Source organism: Benincasa hispida, chromosome 3 (assembly GCF_027475165.1).
Source record: "Benincasa hispida cultivar pf3 chromosome 3, pf3_genome.v1.1, whole genome shotgun sequence".
In the NCBI taxonomy this organism is placed as follows: domain Eukaryota; kingdom Viridiplantae; phylum Streptophyta; class Magnoliopsida; order Cucurbitales; family Cucurbitaceae; genus Benincasa; species Benincasa hispida.
In genome coordinates this window covers 17,310,156-17,332,543 of record NC_143480.1, presented here as the reverse complement: position 1 = coordinate 17,332,543, position 22,388 = coordinate 17,310,156, and the positions used below count along the sequence as shown (strand labels likewise).

The window sequence follows — 22,388 nt, the reverse complement described above, 5'->3', positions numbered from 1 at the left end:
TTACCCATGCGCTGGCACCGGTCACACTTCATCACGTAGTCTCTAGCATCCTTAAATAGTGTTGGCCAATAGAACACACTTTGTAATACTTTTGTTGCGATGCGCTGCCCTTCAAAGTGTCCGCCATATGGTGAATCATGACATTGCGATAATATGCATTAATGAGCAGTATCCGGTACACATAGTCGCATAATCTGGTTCAACCCCCTCTTATATAGATTTGGCTCATCCCAATAATAATATCTGCATTCATGTTTGAGCCTCCTCTTTTAGTGGTCGGTATACTCTTCGGAAAATTGCTTGCAAACCAGATAATTGACTATGTCTGCGTACCATGGAAATTCTTCAATTCGAAATAGTTGCTCGTCTGGGAACATTGCGCTCACCTCTGACTCATTGCGGTCAACCTCAAGATTTTCCAATCTGGATAAATGATTCGCAACTTGGTTCTCCGTCCCCTTGCAATCAATTATTTCCATATCGAATTCCTGGAGGAGGAGAACCCATTTAATCAACCTCGGCTTTGCATCCTTCTTTGTCATCAGATATTTTATCGTTGAGTGGTCAGTATGAATGAGTAATTTTATTCCCAGCAGATATGCTCTGAATTTCTCCAACGTAGATATTACCGTAAGCAGCTCTTTTTTTGTGGTGGTGTAGTTAGTCTGAGCAGGGTTTAAAGTCTTACTTGCATATGCGATGAGATGCAGTATTGTTTTTCTCTTCTGTGCTAGCACTGCTCCCATCGCATACCCGCTCGCATTGCACATTACTTCAAAAGGAAGTGTCCAATCTGGCACGATCAATACGGGCGCAATCATCAGTGCGTTCTTTAAAATCATGAATGCGTTGCGGCAATTATCATCAAAGTCAAATTTCCTATTGGCTTCCAACAACACATTCAGCGGTCGTGCTATTTTTGAGAAATCCTTGACAAAACGTCTGTAAAATTTGGCATGCCCCAAGATACTCCTTACAGGCTTTACACTTGTTGGAGGTGGGAGCTTTTCAATCGCTTCAATTTTTGCCTTGTCCACCTCCAACCCGGTCCCGAGATACCTTATGCCCCAGCACAATGTCCTCCTTCACCATAAAATGGCATTTCTCTCAGTTAAGTACAAGGTTTGTCTCCTCACATCTTTTCAATATCTTCTCCAAGTTGGCAAGACAGACTTCGTATGTTTGCCCATATACAGAGAAGTCGTTCATGAATATTTCTACAGAGTCTTCAAGATATTCTTAAAAGATGGCCATCGTGTACCTTTGGAAAGTGCTCGGCGCATTGCAGAGGTCGAACGACATGCGACGAAAAGCAAAAGTTCCATACGGGCAGGTGAATGTGGTCTTTTCCTGATCTTCGAGAGCAATCATGATCTGATTATAACCGACATACCCGTCCAAAAGCAGTAGAAGTCATTCCCAGCTAGACAATCTAGCATTTGGTCAATGAAAGGTAAAGGAAAATGATCTTTCTTTGTTGCCACATTCAGCTTGCGGTAGTCCATGCAAATACGTCATCCAGTGACGGTCCTTTGCGGTATCAACTCGTTATTTGCGTTAGGGACTACCATCATCCCACCTTTTTTCGGCACGCACTACATGGGGCTGACCCACGTGCTGTCTACTATCGGATAGATGATGCCTGAATCTAACCACTTGATTATCTCCTTCTTAACGACCTCTTTTATCGTAGGGTTGAGTCTGCACTGATGTTCGATCGATCCTTTGTGGTTTTTTTCGAGATGAATAATATGCATACAGTATGCGGGGCTAATTCCTTGAATGTCTGTGAGCGTCCAGCCAATCACTCGCACATATTTTCTCAGAATGCTCAGCAGAGCATTCTCTTGGTCTTCATTAAGTTCAGAGGAAATGATTACCGGTAACTTTTCATTCTACCCCAGAAACGCATATTTTAGGTGGTTGGGCAGGGTCTTCAGCTCTATTATTGGTGGTTGTTTTAAGTACAGTTGCGTTGTTTTTCTTTCTTCTTTTATGGTTGGCTCTTCTTCTTGGGTTGCGATCATCTCATCTTTCTTGTTTGTTTTTTTTATGATCGCATTGCATGCAACAATGGATGCGATCACATCCTCATCTTCGTTTTCATCTTCAGGCTTTTCTTCTTCATTCAAACTCTTTTCATCGTCAGATTCATTAAGGTCTTCTTTGTCAAAATATTTCATGGCATGGATAATGTCAAACTTGAGCTTCTGTCCATTCACGCTCAAGGTGATCTCCCATTTGTGCACATCAATCTGGACACGACCGGTTGATAAAAATGGTCGCCCCAAGATGATGGGCACATCCTTGTCGGCTTCGTAGTCCAAGATGATGAAGTCGGCTGGTAATATAAATTTGTCGATTGTGACCAGAACATCCTTCACCTTCCCCTCTGGATGCACATGAGATCTATCGACTAATTGGAGAGTCACTGTCGTGGGCGCTATTGGATCGATATGGCAACCCTAGAGGGGGTGAATAGGGTTTAATTAAACTTTTTTTTCTAAATTAACCCAATTAAACTAATTAATACACTTTTTATAAATAATAAGAAAAATTCAATTTATGCAACAAATAAGATGAAAAATAGTGTGATAATTTAATTCTATCAAATTTTAGCAAATAAATAAGAACAAACTAAAACATACAATAAATTGCTTAAATTAATTGCAAAAATAAAAAGGAAAGAGTTAGAAAAGAAGACACCGTAATTTTTATAGTGATTCGGTCAAACTCGACCTACTCCACTTTCCAAGCGCCTCTTGGGAATTTGAATAAAATCTTTCCGATTATTTCTACGGATTAGAGCCCAACCGTTACACCACCACTCCTTTTACGGGTTCAAGAGCAAACCCGATGCTTTCCATGGTTTAGGATTAAACCGTTACAAATGTTGGAATTTTTTAAGAACATAATACAACTCTCACTAGAGTGGATTTACAAGTTTAAGCACTCAACAAATTTATCCTCACAATACAATAACACTCTCTCAAGAATAAGATAAAAAAAAAATTGGGAGCTTAGAAAAAGCAACAATGGAAGCTTTTGAGATTTGGAGGATTATGAAATGTAAAATTTGTTAGTACAAAATTTGGAGAGGAAGATGGTTTATATAGAGATGGAAAAATTTTTAGAAACCACAATTAATTTGGACCATTGGATTTTGGAAAAGAAAAATCAATGGTGGAGATTTTAAACTAAACTAGTCGTTAGATGCAAACAAAATCTAATATTAAATTTCTTTTCTTTTGAAATTCATTTTCTTTTTAAAATTAATCCAAAAAAATAAAAAATAAAACATACCGTGTGTCAAAAACTAGCCGTTAGACACAAACATAAAATAATATTAAATTCATTTTCTTTTTAAATTCATTCTTTTTAAAGTCAATCCAAAAATTTTAAAAAAAACATACCATGTGTAAAAAAATAGCTGTTAGACACAAACATAAAATAATATTATATTTATTTTCCTTTTAAATCATTTTCTTTTTAAATTCATTCTTTTTAAAGTCAATCCAAAAAAAAAAGTCCATCATATGTTAATCTCTTAATGATCCACCATTCAACCAATATGCTGCCACATGTCTACATGCAAATGGTCTGGTTATGCCACGTCATCCACCACGTTATTTTCTCTATAGACTTGTTTCGATCATATCGTCTTCGTTTTATTTCCGATTTGAGTGATTCAAGAGGTGTTGGAATCGTTGTTCCGAGCTCTACGTTATGGACATATTAAAATACAAATTTTCAGTAATTAAAATTTGAGTTTGTTATCATCAAAATATTGATTAATTAATTTGAGATTAAGGGCCAAAAAAGCCAACAAGCGCAAGTTGCCTCACATTCAGCTGCTTAAAAATTGACAGAGGCATTAAGTTGATGATGGCTCCAAGATCACACAACGTTTGCCCGATGTACAATCCTCCAATGGAGCAAGGTATAGTAAAACTCCCAGGATCACGCATCTTCGGTGGGATTATGGATTTCGAGCTCTGCGTTAAAGCCACCATGGCAAACTTACCAGTACCTCTCTTCTTGGTCACCGTATCCTTTAGAAACTTTACATATGCAGGCATCTCCTCAATCGCTTCAATGAACGGAATATTAATATGCAATTGCTTTAACATAGTCATGAAGCGTTGGTACTGTACCTCGTCATTCTTCTTCTTTCTGAGTCTCCGCGGGAAAGGTGGCAACTGTACTCTCACGGTCCCCTGTTCTTTTGGCTCTGGGGTGGACACAATCTCTGGCACTATCATTTCTTTTTCTCCTTCTTCTTCTCGAGTCACTGCAATCTCAGGTTCCAACGCAATTGGAGCAGTCCGGCTAAGCTCCTTCTTCTCCCCTACCACGGTCTTTCCACTCCGCAATGTCACTACTTGAAATTTCTCTTTACCTGTACCCCCTGGGTTGCGTGGGAGTTCCGTTGAACTCGACAGGGCCCCTTGCGGTCTATTCTTGAGTTCGCTCGCAATTTGGCCCATCTGTAGTTCCAGGTTGCGGATAGATGTCGCCTGGTTTTAAAGCACAGTTTCATTCTTCTCAATGCTTTAATAGACTTTTCAAGGAGGAAGTTTGCGGCGTCTGCAAACTGCTGGCTTGATTACTCGTCTGACCGTTATTTTGCGGGAAAAATCCGGGTGGCCCTTCTTTTTGCGCCACTAATTGGAAATTTTGCTGTTGATTTTTCCAGGCAAAGTTGGGGTGGTTTCTCCACCCAGGGTTGTACGTGTTCGAGAATGGATTATTCTTCACAAAATAAATAGACTGTGGTTTTTGTGGGCATTCCTCCATTGTGTGTCCTTCACCGCAAGTCGCACACCTTGCGGCAGTCTGACTGATTGCATTCACTTGCCACTATGCGATGTTGGGCTGTTAATTGTGATTCCTTGTATCAGGTTCTTCATCGCAGTCATCTGACTCTGAAGTGATGCGATAGAACCATTATTTACGTCATTATCCTTTATTCTCAATCTCTGATCGCTCTCTCTTCAGTCCTTGTGATTTTTAGAGATGCGATTAAGGATGTTGTTGCCCTCATCATACGTTTTGTCTAGCAAACCACCAACGGTTGCCGCATTCGCAGCAGTCTGCGAAGCGAGATTTAATCTGTGATAAAAGATCTCCATTTGCAAGCAGTCTGGTAATCCGTTGTGTGGACAGTCCCTTACCAGCCTCTTAAACCTCGTTCAGGCATCGATGAGCGATTCGTCCATGTCCTGTTCAAAATTGGTTCTTAATTTCCTTCTCCTAGCATTCTCAGTCGGTGGGAAATATTTCTTCATAAACTTCTCTACTATTTGTTCCCAGGAAGTGATCTCCCCCGGTTCGAGAGAGTATACCCATTTTCGTGCCTGATCACACATAGAAAATGGAAACAAAGTTAGTCGAACTTCTTCGGTAGAGATATTTGAGAACTAAAATATGTTGCAGATTTCTATGAAGCTCCGGAGGTGGGCGTGCGGGTCCTCGCCAAGCCATCCTTCAAATTGTTTAGCAATCTGGATCATCTACAGCATCATCGGTTTCATTTCGAATCGAGATCCATCAAGGGTAGGCCTCATGATTTCTGGAGAGAAATCGTAGAGGTTTGGCGATGCATAGTCCCGAATGGGCCTATTGCGATCGTTTGCCAGTAGGATTGGATTCGCCATGACCTTGTTTTCATTTGGTGCTCCATTTCCAGGCTGCTCCACCATGTCGTCTTTATATGGTTGTTGTTGTTGGCGTCTATCTCTCAGTCTTCGTCGAAACATCCTCTCAATCTCCGAGTCGTAATTCGCCAGAGATTGAGAGCTACAAAGAAATCAGAAAAATTACCGTTAGCACACTGAATTACCAAAGTCCCCGGCAACGGCGCCAAAAACTTGATGCGTTATTTTATGTGGTGAAATTAATGAAATGAATTGTGGTGATGGGAATACGTTGAGCAATAAGTTTTCTCAGCAGAATCCAAGTGTAAATCCCACTGAGTTTCCTGGTAAGTCCAGGGTCGAACTTAGGGACTAGGAAAAACGGTATGCGATGATAATTTTTAAGAAGACTTTACGGTAACCAATGAATCAAAGAGTTATTTTGTGTTGTTGTTTGCGGTATAAAAAGTATGCGGTGGATTTAAGAAAAGATTGATTATGCGGTAGATACACTGAGTATGCGGAGGAACGAGTTGAAAAGGTCTTTTAGCTAGCGTTTCCTAGGAATACGTCAAACTATCGATCATGCTACACTCATGCAACAGCAAATCATTTTCCAATGCAAATGCGATGCTCCTAGTTCTAGGACGCATGCGATGAATGCAATAATGTCCATAGAGCTTATTCCTAAGTCTCTACTTTTTGCCTATGCAATGATGCGAGATGCACACAGAGACAAGGTGACCGCATACAATCATAACCTATCTCTAGGATGCATGCGATGCGTTAATAGCAAACAGTGCTTATTCGTAAGCTCCTATCTCTTGATTATGCATTCTAGTCTGACTCTCCTGAGCCTAGATTCTAACCTGACTTTTTCGAGCCTAGATTCTGTCCTTAGACTACCCTCCCGAGTATCTCTAATGAACGAATGATGCATACATAATACAAGACAATCACATAGAATGAAGATCCCCAGTTATGCTAGCTAAGTGCTTCTCAATCCATTCGACAGATTTAGCTACTCATGCGTAATAAACAGAGAGTGAACAGATATAAAGAAGTAAATTCCGTTTCTATAGATAAGTTTAAGTATAAAATGACAATGGAAGATAAGGATAGAGAGACTGGCAGCAATCCCTTGCTTCCTAAGGCTTTTACACTGTTAACTCTATTATGTTCAAAAGATATTCCTGCCTCTCTGATCTCGACGCTTCTGGCACTCTTCTAAGTTCACCGGAATGATCTCTCGGCACAATCTCGCTTCTTTTGCTTCCGCCTTCTAAATAAAAGAAAACTAAGAACAAGGCTACTTCTAACTATGGAGAAAATTATCTAACTGTCGAACTAGACGAACCCCTTCTTTGAAGGTTTCCTTTGGTATTTATAGAGCTTCGGGATGAAAGGCTTCTTCTCTCTTATGATTGCACTGATGGGATGACATTAATTCTCTGTCTGATGCGTTGAATATTTTTCACCGAAAAATTGAGTGTACTTGCTACAGTAGTTCGTTAGCGGCTTGTCAATTTAATCTGGAATCGACCGTCATTAGCTTTCTGCCCCATCGTGATTTATTATGCTTTTCACCCAGATGCGCCCACCAAGTTACACCGGCTCTATGCGGCAATCCTTCTTGAGTAGATATTTGCGAGCACAAATCACCGCAAAGCCTTGCGGTAATGCTGCACTCGACCGTTGATTTCTTGTGATTGCATTTTCCGCCTTGCGAAAACGCATATTCTGCACAAAAATACAAAAGTTAACTGTTTTCATGTGAAGAACGCATGCGACCGCAATGTTATGAACTTAATACTCTTTGGACGTAATTTTATATATTTTATCAATGCAAACCTGTATTGTTTAGTAACTTAGTAATGTAATAACGTGCATTGGCATCCATGCAAACCTACATTGCCTAGTGTTGCTCAGTTTGATAATAATTTTTGTGTTTTTTACGACAAGTCCTCTTTGACAATGATTGGAAAGGCTAGAAAATTTTATGGTTTATATGTTATGGATGCCATTCCTTCGTTGCTGGCTGGTAGTTCATCACATTCATATATTGTTTGCTCTAATGTAGCCTTTGATACTTGGTATTGTCATCTAAGTCATCCTTCTATTAAGCATATGATTGCTCTTAAGGACTTATTCCTATTGAAACTAAGAATTTGAATTTTCAAACCTCTGTCCCATTTGTCCTTTAGCTAAACAAAAGAAGCTATCTTTTGTATCATATAATTATGTTGCTTTACCTAGTTTTGATTTAATACATTGTGACATTTGGGGTTCTTATCAACATCCTTCTCATGCTGGTTATCGTTATTTGTTTACTATAGTGGATGATTTTTCTCATTTCACATGGACTTTTATGATGAAGTCAAAGAGTGAAGCTTTAATAATTGTTCCTAGGTTCTTTGCTATGGTTGAAACTCAATTTAGTGTGCACATAAAGTAGTTTAGATCTGATAATGTTCCTGAATTAGCTTCCACATATTCTTTTAGTTCTAAAGGTGTAATTCATCAATTTTCATGTGTTGCTCTCCCTAAACAGAACTCTGTTGTGGAAAGAAATCATCAACGCTTACTTAATATTGAAAGATCTTAGCTTTTTCAATCTCATGTACATATTAAATTTTGGGTTGATTGTGTTCTTGCTGTTGCATTCTTGATTAATCGCACATCTTCTTCTCTTTTAAAGTGCCAAACACCTTATGCTCAATGGTACGGCAAGAATCCTGATTATTCTATGATGAGATCATTTGGTTGTTTGTGCTTTGCTTCTACTCTGCATCTCAAAGAACGAAATTTCAGCCTCGAGCTATTCCAGTTGTGTTCATTGGTTATTCTGCCGGTATGAAGGCTTACAGATTATATGATAATGAACAACAACGTTATTTTGTATCAGTGATGTTGTGTTCCATGAGCACATTTATCCTTTTCATGTTGTTGTTAACAAAGAAGACCTTCATATGCCTTTTGATGACATTGTTTTTCCTAAGTCTTTTGATTTTTCCTGGTTACCTAATTAGAATTCGCCTGCTCATACTATTGATCATGCTTTTACTAATACTATTGGTTGCTTGAATAATTATAATGCTGATAGATCAATTTCGGGTATTGCTAATAATGGTGATGATAGTACATTGATTGCTTCTTAGCCAAATAATGTTTTTGATACATCTATAACTATTGATGAAATTGGTGTGCCATAGTTTGAATATTCACAGCCTAATACATTACCTATTAGTCAAGATTTAGTTACATCACAACCTACTAATCTCAGAAAGTCTTCTAGAGTTTCCAAGCCACCTTCTTACTTGAAGGATTCTCACTACAACTTGTTATATTCTCAAGATAATCTGTTATAAACTACTACTTCTTTTACCATATATCCTTTATAGAATTACTTGTCTTATGATCATTTTTCTGATGATTATCGTAGTTTTTTCTTACATCTTTCAGCATCATATGAACCTTAGTTTTTCATCAAGGTGTCAAGTTTACACATTGGCAAAAGGCAATGGATTCTGATTAGCTGCTATGGAGGCGAATCATACTTGGTTTGTTGTTCCACTTTCGTCAAACCAACATTCCATTGGATACAAGGGGATTTATAAGGTGAAACAAAATTCTAATGGCACTGTAGAGCAAAGGATATACTCAACAAAAAGGTCTCGACTATATTGAAACCTTTTTACCAGTTGCAAAAATGGTTAGTGTGAAAATCCTCCTTACTCTTGCAATCTCTTATAACTAGAATTTGGTTCAACTTGATGTAAATAATGCCTTTCTACATGGGGACTTACAAGAGGTAGTTTACATGGATTTGCCTCTTGGTTATAAGCAAGGGGGAACGTTTAGTTTGTCGTTTACACAATTTTATCTATGGACTTAAACAAGCTTCTCGATGATGGTTTGACAAGTTTTCCATGCTTTGTTGTTACTGGGTTTTAAACAGTCGAAATTGTTGAGATTAGTGCCCTAAATCTCGTGGGTCTCATAGCTTGTAATTTGTAAACACGAATTATTTATTCAATAAAATAATAAGTATTTTATTCGACATTTAAAACGCATTAAATGAATCCAATAAACTAAGATCCAAGGTTATTTTATGTAGCTTGAACAGTAGGTAGTAGACATAAAAGTGGATCATGTTTAAGTAGTAACCTAAAAGGTCTGCGGTATATAGATAAGATTGGGTTCCTTATCCCGGTGATACTGCAAATACAACCCACTTTGTAAGTGTTACAAATGATTTGATCCAAATTGTTCATGTGGAGACATGTGAGTGAGGGTATCCTGTACAAAGAATTTGTACAAGATTAGACCATGAAATGTTTGATCTCTCTTTATAACACATTAATTGATGAGACTAACATTTTATAGGATGACCATAGGTAACTCGATCTTAATCCAAAGTGGGTTATGGACTCCTATCTATGAAGACAATCATTTGATTTGTATGGTGAGAGTGACTCGTCTCGTCAACTCATAAGTCTATCATTTTGGGAATTTGTCCAAGTAGGGAGCTGGGACCATAACTCCACAAGATGGAAGTCATTCCTTCCCACTTTCAAGGAAAGTAGATGATTACTCTCTTAAGTATTGACTTTGGATCTTGAATAAGGGGTCTCTCCCTCTCATTGGCACGAAAGAGACTTGTTTATGGTAAGACCATAAATAAGTTGTTCATTAGATGATCATTGGGACTTAAGGGGGAAAATGTAATTATAGGGATAAGAGAATAATTTTGACCTAGTTGTAATTACGAGCAATTTGTGAAGGATCAGGTTTTTGATAACTGGTTATATCCATGGACATAGAAATATTTCTACAATACAAAGAGTGCAACCGTGGGTCTTTAGTGAGGTGACCCATAGTTAACGAATGTTAATTAAATTAATTAAAGAGTTTAATTAATTTAATTTCGAATTATTGGAACTTCTAGTCTGTAGGTTCATTAGGTTCCCTACTAGCTCACTAAGGGTAAAACAAGGATCAATTGATTTTGGAATAATTTGAATTATTCAAATTATTTGAGGAAAATTGATATTAATATGGATTAATATAAAGTATAATGGATTATGATACACTATAATATATAGTTAATTATAAATATGATTTATAATTAAAACTATATAATATGAGAGAGTAATGTTTAAGTAAGATTCGAATATTGATTTTAATGACAATTGGATTCATATTAAAACTATAGGTCAAGAGAGAGACATGCATTTTATATGATTTGAATGCAAAATTAATAAATATGTGATATTTATTAATTTATCAAAATTGTTAATTAATAAAAAAATGAAAAGATTAAAGAAAAAACATAGATCACAGAGAAGAAAAATCACTCTCCAAATTTTTTTCCTACATTTTTTCAATTTTCTATCAATCCCTTACCAAAGGACCCCACATCCTTGGTCCTCCTCTGAAGACATAGTTGTTGGGTTTTATATCCTAAAAACTCGTAGTTTGTAAAATGATAAATATTTTCTATAATCAATAAACTTATTATTGATTTTATAAATTGTATACATGAAAGTCTAAATCCAATAACTAAGACCCATGATTATTACATGAATACTTGAACTTTATGTGGAGACATAAGAGTGAATCGGGTTCGAGTAAATAGTCTAAATGATATATAGTACATGAATAAGGTTGGGTACCTTATTCTGGTAACAATATTGGATGCGGCCTACTCTGTAGTTATTACAAAGAGTTGTAAAGTGCTATATATGAAGTGACCATAATTCATACATGTTATGACATGAGGAGTGGAGGCGTCCAATGCAATGAGTTTGCATAAGATCGAATCAAGAAATAAGTCACTCGTACTTTATAACGTTGTTTACTGTATAAGACTGACTATTTCACTTAGATGACCTAGGTAACTCGATCTTAATCTTGAGCTAACTATGAACTCCTGTTTATTTGAGATTATCCTTAGATTTGCATAGGTGGGGGTTGGCTCAATAGTGCCGGCTCAATAAGCCTCCCATTTTAGGGGTAAAACTGAATAGATAGTTGGGGATATAGAGTGCAAGATGGAATTCACCCCTACTCGATTTAGGGATAGGAGAAAGGTCGTTCTCTAGAGTACTGAATCTAAGTTTTGAACAAGGGGTCTCACTCTCTCACTGGGATGAGAGAGTTTGGTTTAGTGATTGGATCACAAACTAGTTGTTTATTAGAGGATCAGTAGGAACTTGAGGAACAAGAAGTAATCTCGGGGGTAAAACAGATATTTGACCTAGTCGTTATTACGAACAACCTGTGAAGGATCGACTTACTAATTATGGTTAAATCATGTGGACATAGTATATCTACAGTGAGGGGAGTGCAACGTCCCCTACTAGCTCGTAAATGGATTAGCTCTAGAGTAGCGTGATAAGTTAATTTGAAACGTTCAAATTAGAATTAAAGGAATTAGTAATTATATGAGATATAATTATGTGTTTAATTTTGAGAATTAAACTGAAAGAGAATTTATATTTAAATATGATTTAAATATATAAAGATGGATATGTGTAAAAAATTAATTTAATATTTGATATTAAATTAATTAGTTTTATTTAAAAATTAATTTATGAAATTAATTTTATAAAATAAATTTTTTTCAGTTTTAAAATCAAAATTGATTTTGATGGAAATTGAAAATTTGGTATGATGCACAAATGGAAAAACAAGTTTTTTCATTATCCATCTTCTACTTACTCACACAAGATCCATCACCATTGCCTTTAATTACTCCAAGTATGAGCTACAACTCATGTAGCTCTCTTCCTTGCATGATGGTTTGCAAATATATTGAAGAGATTGGAGTGAATTTGAGGCATGTAATCAAAAGAATTTTGTTCAAAATTCGTAAGGAAGGTGTTCTTCAACCAGATTGCTGCTGTGAACACTTCTCAATAATCCCTTGATTCAAGCTTGTTTTGAGTCCCACAACTCAATCTAGAGCACCAAGAGAATAGTGGGGAAGATCTTGAGGTGGTCTGCAACGAGATTTGGAGAAGATTGCAACTGGAAATCGAGCTTTGAAGAAGTTCCACAGAGGTATGTCATGAAACTCACTTGTTTCTGCAAGAGCATGCTTTATATTTTGCCAAAATTAATGAATTAGAGTGTTTAATGATCCTTGTTGCTTCCGTTGTTACTGATACAATCCTACAATAGTAGGGTAGCCTAACGATGGTGTTCATCAGTTCGAGTTCTGCGAAGATCGTGCAGAGAATTTTCATTGAAGGTTTGGTCTTTAAAGGTATTATTTCCCTGTAATTGAATGCTTAGTGTTTTATATTTCGTAAAATCAATTTTCAGTTTTTCCCTTCCCAATTCAAAGACAAACATTTAAACGCTTCGTATTGGATTCAATCCCTTCATAAATTTGATTATTCTCTATTTTTCAGAGGTTCATGTGCTTTTATTATTGCTTTACTTGTCTATGTAGATGATATAATTTTCATGGTGCTTCTGTTGAGATTATTAATGTTGTAATGTGTGAAACAATTTTTCTTTCCTCAACCAGATCTTATAAAATCTGTAACAAAAGAAAAATAAAATTGGTTAGTTACCGTTAACTAACTCATTGATGTAAATCATTACCTATAAAAGGATTTGTAACAGAGTGCAAATGTCACACCCCGCTCCAGATTATCCTCTTAACTTGGATGGAATGTTGACTGCAGCAGTTACCAACCCTTTTGCTGGCACTTACTGTTTATCTAACTTGTTAAACATTCTTAAACCCTTAAAATGTACATATCATGAATACACTGAACAATTATTTCAGACCTTAACACATTTACATTACAGGTTTTTGCAGCATTGTTCATACATAACTTTTACAATTTAGTGAGCCCCAACTAGAATACTAGTCACTAGACAGACACATGTGTACTAACTGAATACAGGTTTTCAATTAAGCTTCCTTCAACCTGACTTTTTAAGTGGCAGAGCAGCAGCAACGAACTCTTTAGGGAACTGACCGCTACTTGAAAGGAAAAACATTTGAAAACATGAGTTAGAAGCCCAGTGAGTGACTAACATTTAAACATAACATTCATACATAAATTTCATATTTAAACTGAAATCTTTTACTGAACTATAAACTTGGCAACTATTATCCATGTCATCATTAACATCACATAACATTTCCTTACTATGTTAGATTATAACTTAGTCAATTTGTCTAGAATGGCCCTTTTGCTCACTCCTATCATTCTTTACCGTATTACTACTTAACTGGGAAGGAACCCTTTTTGTTCTCTTCCTACAATTATAACTTACATTCCTAGTTGAGAGAGAATCTTTACTCAATCCCTCAACATCAATCCATGGCTAAAATGGAGTGTTCTCGACACAACTAATAACAACTTTTTCTTACATTGTACAATTCTAGTTTAAGTACCGTCATACCTTAGGTACTATTGCTCAGATACCTTCTCCGTGTACTTCAGTATCGAGCTGCTCGGATACCTTCTCCATGTCCTTCAATATCGAGCTATTCAAATTCTAGGACAAATCTTCAGTACCTTCTCCATGTACTTTAGTACTGAGCTATTCACATTCTAAGTCCATGCTTCAGTACCTTCTTCGTGTCCTTCAGTAATGAGCTATTTATACTTACTTGCATATTCTTATCTCTTAATAATTTAGTTGCCCAAACACATTCCCTACTAACGCATCATCATAGTCATTGTAAAGCATAGCATAAACTTAGCATTAATGTGAGATGTGTTGCTACATAGCTATTTGAGAATAACTGTCATAACTAGCTTTCAGTAACCATGCATTGCTAAACATTCATAAGCTTAAGCAATTTACTTAAAACATTTAAAGCATTTAGAGTCACTCACAGTCTTTGGCAATCTCCTTCATGTATATGCTTACTGTGTGTTGAACACTTAGCCAAATTCTTAGGCCTTAACTTGACTAGGCAGCAACTACATTACTATGCGTCCATGCCTTGCGTCCATACATTGCGTTAGGCATTCAAGCCTCCTATGCGTCCAAGCCTTCAGCTCACGCCTACTGCCCATCGCATGGCCCAATGCATAGCAATCTTTGTGCCCATCACTCGGCTTATGCGCCCATCTGATGGCATATCAACGCATGCCCCATGCATCCATCACTTGGCTTATGCGCCCATCTAGTGGCATATCAATACATGCCTCATGCGTCCATCCGATTGCGCCCACCATTCGGCTTATGCGCCCATCTGGTGACACATCGACGCATGTCCTATGCGTCCATCCGATTGCGCCTATCGTCTAACGCAACCTTGTGCTTATGGCTTCAATATGCATTGCATGGTCTGATGCTTCTCAGTGCATCTTTGCGCCCATTTAACCTCCAACGCATGGGCTTATCATCCTTGTTAAGCCCTTAAAGCTGCTTGCTTGCTCAACCCAAGCAGCTACCTGCTTGCTCAAGGTTCCAGGTTTAACTTTCAATTTTAATAACTAATTTTCCAGGCATTTTCTCAAGGAATTTCCTTCTACAAACATTCTTTAAATTTTCTTAGCAAACTTAACTTAAAATTTCAGCTCAGAATTCCTCGTGGTTGTGCCGGAATCCTTAAATTATCAAGACTAGCCCAACTTACTCGATAATTCAACCTCCAGCCGGATTCTTCATACTCCAGCTCGATTTTGCCAAAATCTCCCTCTGGCATATCAACCTCAGCAACTAGGCATACTTAGGGTTTGAATGGCTCTGAAATTACTTCATTTTCTCGAGTGAATTTCTCTAACCTTCTGCTTGAAGTCAGGCTTCTTCTTTTAAACTAACAGCTGCATGCTTTCCTTTTAACATCAGGCTGCCACCTCATGCTTAGAGGATAATGTCAAACTTGAGTATGACAGCTGGCTTGGTTGATCAATCTTCAAGATGATCTTTCCCTCTTGACTATCAACGCAATGGTCAGCTCCCAAGCCAACGCTTACGACCATATGGCCGCATACCTTCTTCCCAACGCATTGCCCAATCTGGCTAACGCATAGCTCATCTAGAGGCTTTTGCGTCCCTCTTTTTGTCACATACTTCTAGGCCAACACATGTCCTAGCCCACGCATAGCTCTTATCATATCAACCATGCGTTAAGCCTTCCTCACTTCGTAGCATACACCAACGCATAGACTGCATAGCGCCAACGCCTAGGCTGCATAGCACCCACGCATAGGCTGCATAGTGCCAATGCATAGGCTGCATAGCACCAACGCATAGGCTGCATAGCATCAATGCATAGGCTGCATAGTGTCACAATCGCTCTTTCGAAGCGATTGTGCGGCACTTGTTCCCGCTCACGAACAAGTCAGCCAACCCGAATACGGACTGCCGATGGCACACCGAGTGCCTCTCGTAACCTCCACCCCCGTTTTAGGGAAAACGGTTTTAGAAAACGGGTTTGGAGAAAAGGTTTTCATAAGAAGTTTTTGTGAGTGTGAATAAAGAAAGAAAGATTGTAGTAGACTAGAAAGCAATAAGCAACAACAACAGCTTTATAGAGTACTACTCCGGGTATGAGGAAGTGATGGTTAGTCTTATCCCCATATACTGCATTCTGAACAAAAAGCCAACTGGCGCCCTTGCATATGCAAAAGGGCGAGTGGTCACTTACAATGAAAATGTAAAGAAAGCAAGCTAACTAAGCTAATACAATACAAGATATGAAAGTATGGTAAAAGGGGGTTGGATCGGGCATGCGGCCATGGGCAACAGGCCCTACACAAGCATGACCGTGACATTCTCCCCCACTTAATTGGTTGACATCCCCATCAACTGACCTTGTTCAAAATCTGCGATGGTTGGAGCTGCATTCTTCAAATCTTCGGCCCGCTCCCAACTGATCTCTTCGTCTGGGAGATCCTTCCATTTCACTAAGAACTCTGTCAGTTCTCGTCTGGGTCTTCCAATACGGCGCGTACGTTTATCCAGGATTTGTGCAACTTCTTTCTCAACAGAACTCTTCATCGTGACCGGTGGGCGCCTTAGCATGTTTCGTTGTTCATCCTCGGGATCGGGATGATAGGGCTTCAGAATACTCACATGGGTGACAGGATGAATCTTCATCCACGAGGGTAACTGAACCTTATATGAGGTTCTCTCGACCTTCTCGATTATCTCCACTGGACCTTCATATTTCCTTACTAGCCGTTGGTCTCTCTGGCCTCGAAAACGAAACTGTTCCGGTCGTAGCTTGATCAGGACCTTGTCCCCGGCTTGAAACTCGAGGGCCCTCCGCTTCTTATCAGCCCACTTCTTCATCCTTCTTGATGCTCTTTCTAGGTAGGCGCGAGCTATCTCAGAGGTTTTGCTCCACTCTTTAGTGAAGTTATGTGCCTGAGGACTTTTGCCTGCATAAGGGTGGTCCACCAAGTGTGGCATGAGTGGCTGTCTGCCGCACATCACTTCGAAGGGCGTTTTTCCGGTCGCGGAACTCTGCTGGCTATTGAAGCTGAACTGAGCCATATCTAACAACTGGACCCAGTTCTTCTACCTAGCATCGATAAAGTGACGCAGATATTCCTCGAGCATACTGTTGAAGCGTTCCGTCTGGCCGTCAGTTTGGGGATGATAGCTAGAGGAGATATTCAGTGTTGACCCCAATATTTTGAACAATTCTGTCCAGAATGTCCCAGTGAATCTTCCGTCCCGATCGCAAACAATGCTCGCGGGGACACCCCATAATTTCACGATGTGTTTAAAGAACAGCTGGGCAGTCATCACGGCTGTGCACATTTTCGGCATTGGGACGAAAGTGGCATATTTTGAGAACCAGTCTATGATAACAAGGATCGATTCGAACTCTCCCACCTTGAGCAAATGGATGATGAAGTCGAGAGACACGCTCTCCCATGGTCTAGAGGGCACAGGTAGGGATTCCAGCAGACCCGCTAATTTCGCCCTTTCGACCTTATCTTGTTGCCAGACAAGGCAAGTCTTGGTAAATTGCATGACATCGTCCCAAAGGCTTGGCCAATAGTAGCCTTGTTTCAGAAGGGCAAAAGTCCTCTGCCAACCATTATGTCCTGCCCACGGTGTGTCGTGGCACTCCTTCATCAGCGACCTTCGTAACTCCCCGGATCTGGGGATGTAGAGGCGATTGCCCTTAGTGTATAGTAGATCATCTTCCACCCAGAACTGGCGTGTCTTTCCCTCTTTGGCCAACTGTAAGATGGCCTGCGCCGCTGTGTCGTGTGTCAAGTGAGTTTTGACAGTTTCTCGTACTGTTGCACTCAACGTACTTGCTTGTAGGCAGGCGAACATGCACAGGGCCGCATGTTCGCTCTTTTGGCTAAGAGCATCGGCCGCTTGGTTACTTTTCCCCGGTCTATGTTCGAATTGGAAGTCGAACTCCGCTAGACACTCCTGCCACCGTGCCTGTTTCGACGACAACTTCGGTTGGTTGAAGAAGTGACAAATGGAGTTGTTGTCGGTCTTGACCACGAACTTGGCCCCCAAGAGATACTGTCTCCAGGCCCTCAAGCAGTGAACTACTGCTAACATCTCTTTCTCGGAGGCGGCATACCTCCGTTCGGCATCATTTAGTTTCCTACTCACATACGCGATGGGGTGTCCGTCTTGGAGGAGAACACCGCCCAACGCGAAGTCAGAAGCATCAGTCTCTACTTCAAATGGCTTGGTCACGTCGGCAATTCCGAGGATCGGCCCCTCAATCATCACTTTCTTCAAGCCCTCAAAGGCGGCTTGACATTCAGGAATCCAGCTCCATTGGCTATCCTTCTTCAACAGTTCGGTTAATGGCCCTGTTCTTCTCGAGAATCTTTCTATGAACCGCCTATAGTAGTTGGCTAGTCCGAGAAAGGATCGTAGTTCGGTCACGGATGATGGTACCCTCCAGTCTCTAATCGCGGCCACCTTGCCCTCTTCCATACCAATCCGACCACACTCAATCACGTGGTCGAGGAAATTTATGCGCTCTTGGGCAAAGGAGCACTTCTCTCTCTTTACATACAACTGATTTCTCCTCAGCTTTTCGAAGACTAGTTGGAGGTGATGTCGATGGTCCTCCAGCGAGGCACTATAAACCACAATGTCATCAAGATACACTACGACGAATTTGTTGAGATATTCGTGAAACACTTGGTTCATTAAGGTACAGAAAGTTGCTGGAGCATTGGTGAGGCCAAAGGGCATCACGAGGAATTCGAAGGCTCTATATCTCGTGACACAGGTCGTCTTAGGTTCGTCTCCTTCAGCAATTCGGACCTGATAATATCCTGATCGTAGGTCCAGCTTCGAGAAATACTTAGCACCATGAAGCTGATCAAATAAGTCAGTAATGATAGGAAGGGGATATTTGTTGCGAACTGTGAGCTTATTCAAGGCCCGATAGTCGATGCACAACCAGAGGCTCCCATCCTTCTTCTTCTGGAACAGTACTGGGGCTCCATAAGGGGCCTTCGTCGGTCTGATAAATCCTGCATCTAACAACTCGTCTAACTGATTCCGGAGCTCGGCCAATTCTGGTGGGGCCATCCGATATGCATTCTTGGCAGGCGGCTTTGCCCCTGGTAACAACTCAATCTCATGGTCAATCCCCCTTCGTGGGGGTAAGGACTTGGGCAAGCTTTTCGGCATGACATCCCGATACTCTTCCAAGACAAATAGAACGTCTTGGGGGATCTTCTCTTCCGTAGACTCAACTGGTTCTATCGGGATGGCCATGAACGTGGGTTCGTCGTGGGCCAGGCCTCTCTTCAATTGGAGGGCTGAGATCATTCTCACCCCATTTGGCTGCTTGATACTGGCTTGGACTACGGTGGGTGTAGATCCGGTAATGACTAAACATTTGGCGAGGGGCATTGGTATGACTTTATGTTCAAGTAGGAATTCCATCCCCAGTACCACGTCGAAATCATCCATCTTGACAATCACGAAGTCAACGAAGCCCTTCCAGTCTCCTAACTTCACCGGAGTTCTCTTCGCTATCCCCGTAATCGGTAGGGCTACGGAATTCACAGCTTTCATCTTCCCTGCATCTCTTTCCCAAGTCAAGTTCAGGCGGCGAGCTTCCGTTTCAGCCATGAAGTTATGGGTAGCCCCAGAGTCAACCATAGTGTTTTTGGCCGATCTTTGGTTGACCCAAGCGTCCACATACATGAGTCCTTTCTCTAGTGGCTCCGTCGCCTTTCCCATCTTCTTCTGGAGCGCAGATAAGAATTTCAATGCCCTCATCCTGAGATTCTCAATTTCTACAGCTGGCTTAGTTACCGTCTCCTCCGATTCAGCCTTGTCTTCGGAGGTAGAGGCTAACGTGGCTTGAAAAGCATTGAACGCGGTTCAATTTGGACATTCGCCCGCCCTGTGTGGCCCTCTACATATGAAACAAGACAGGGGGCGATTGTAATTGTTATGCTGTTGCGGCGGCCCCCGCCAGTTGTTTCCTGATCTGGGTTGGGATGATTTACGGTCCCCCACTGTGTTCTTGTCTCCTCCCCCAGGTCTGGGAGGACTGGAACGGTTGTTTCTGTTTCCCCCATTTGAGGAAGTTGACTGCTTCCTCACATCTTGTGAGTCAGTACTAAGGTCGTATAGCCGTTTAGTTGCCGCATAGGCAGAGGGGAGATCCTGTACTCTCTGTTCATATAGTTTTGACTTCGCCCACGGTTTCAGCCCTTCAACAAAGCAAAAGACCTTGTCTTTTTCAGATATATCTCGTATGTCCAACATGAGTCCTGCAAACTGTTTTACGTAGTCCCTGATGTTACCTGTTTGCTTTAGCTCTCGGAGTTTTCGTCGAGCCAAGATCTAGACATTTTCAGGGAAGAACTGCGAGCGAAGTTCTTGTTTCAATCTATCCCAAGTATCAATAGTGCAGCGTCCTTCCTGTATGTCTGTAAATCGTGATCTTCACCACAGTTTCGCATCTTCAGCTAGATGCATCGTTGCTAGTGTGACTTTCGACTCTTCAGTCACTGTGTTCGTCGCCTTGAAGTATTGCTCAAGGTCGAAGATAAAATTTTCCAGGGCTTTCGCTTCTCGCACCCCACAGAAGGGTTTCGGTTCTGGGATTTTTATTCTGCTTACTGCCATTGCTCTCCCAGATGGGGCTTGGTTCCCTACCGCTCGGATGGTGAGATTCACCCTAGCACTCACATCCACTATCTGGGCTTTGACGACGTCAAGGGCCGACCGAAAGTCTTCAGACAAATCGGTTACCATCTGAAGTATTGCTTTTTGGGAGCTGTCCAGCTCTTCGACACGCTTCTCTATGTGGGCAACAGAGCCCGAGGAGCTATCGCCTCGTTCAAAGCTGCCGGACCGTACTGTTTTGGTCTCGAGGGTCTCTACCCTCATCATCAATTCTCTGACGAATAATCCGTCTAGGCGGCCTACTACCGCATCAATTCCATCGGCTTTCTCGGCAACTTCTTGTAGCCGAATCTCTAAGAAACGGACATTATCTGGGACCTCTCTCAGGTAGAGCATTTGCTCTTCCATCTCTACCAATCTGTCCACATGGGACTTGTTCAGGTTCTTCGTCGCCGACATGATCACTGATCTTCCCTCTATAAGCCGAACCGGTCTCTGATACCAACTGTCACAATCGCTCTTTCGGAAGCTTCTCTTAGCAATTGTGCGGCACTTGTTCCCGCTCACGAACAAGTCAGCCAACCCGAATACGGACTGCCGATGGCACACCGAGTGCCTCTCACAACCTCCACCCCCATTTTAGGGAAAACGGTTTTAGAAAACGGGTTTGGAGAAAAGGTTTTCATAAGAAGTTTTTGTGAGTGTGAATAAAGAAAGAAAGATTGTAGTAGACTAGAAAGCAATAAACAACAACAACAGCTTTATAGAGTACTACTCCGGGTATGAGGAAGTGATGGTTAGTCTTATCCCCATATAGTGCATTCTGAACAAAAAGCCAACTGGCGCCTTTGCATATGCAAAAGGGCGAGTGGTCACTTACAATGAAAATGTAAAGAAAGCAAGCTAACTAAGCTAATACAATACAAGATATGAAAGTATGGTAGAAGGGGGTTGGATCGGGCATGCGGCCATGGGCAACAGGCCCTGGACAAGCATGACCGTGACACATAGCGCCAACGTATACACTGCGTCCATCGCGTTCATCGTCGCATGCCTCCCTTGCCGCATGCCATCCATCGATGCATGCCTCGCACCGCTTGCCTTCGGCTACTTACCAACACATCATAGCTTTCACTCATGAGTTCACCCTTGGTACCAACACATTGCTTATCCTTGCCCTCAACACTTAGCTTCTACAAGCCTTGATTGCTACACACACAACCTCATGCGTTCCCTCTTCTCCCTCAACGCATGTCTACACTATGCTTCCATACTTAACCAAATTTCCTCTTGTTATATTATCTAAATTCACACATCTAAGTATTTCTAATACTTAGAATTTTCTTCCTCCATCTTCCCACTTCCTTTATCTCCTTTTATAATTTTACTTAACACGTTTGTTACTTACTTTTGTAGGAAAAATAGAGTATGGGGTTGACAGTAAAAGTAGAGAAAAATTTGAGAGTATTTTGTAAAGCGAGCAGTGAGGAAATTATCTTGAAATGAAGTGGGTTTCTGAGGGCTTTGAGAGTGGATGTAGGTGAAACTCACCGAACCACTATACATCATAGTGTAATTCTTCTTGCCCTTACTCTAAATCTTTGATTTCATGTTTATTTTCTCTTCATCTTGTTCATGAACTTTATCTGAGTAACACATTGATACAAGAAACAATGAAGAGAG

The 22,388-nt window shown here is 40.5% G+C and overlaps 1 pseudogene; it reads right to left on the bottom strand.

Moving 5' to 3' along the window:
• Positions 1–21,164, bottom strand: part of LOC150037072 (uncharacterized) — a 31,095-nt pseudogene extending 9,931 nt beyond the window's left edge.
• Between the last annotated feature and the right edge of the window lie 1,224 nt (positions 21,165–22,388).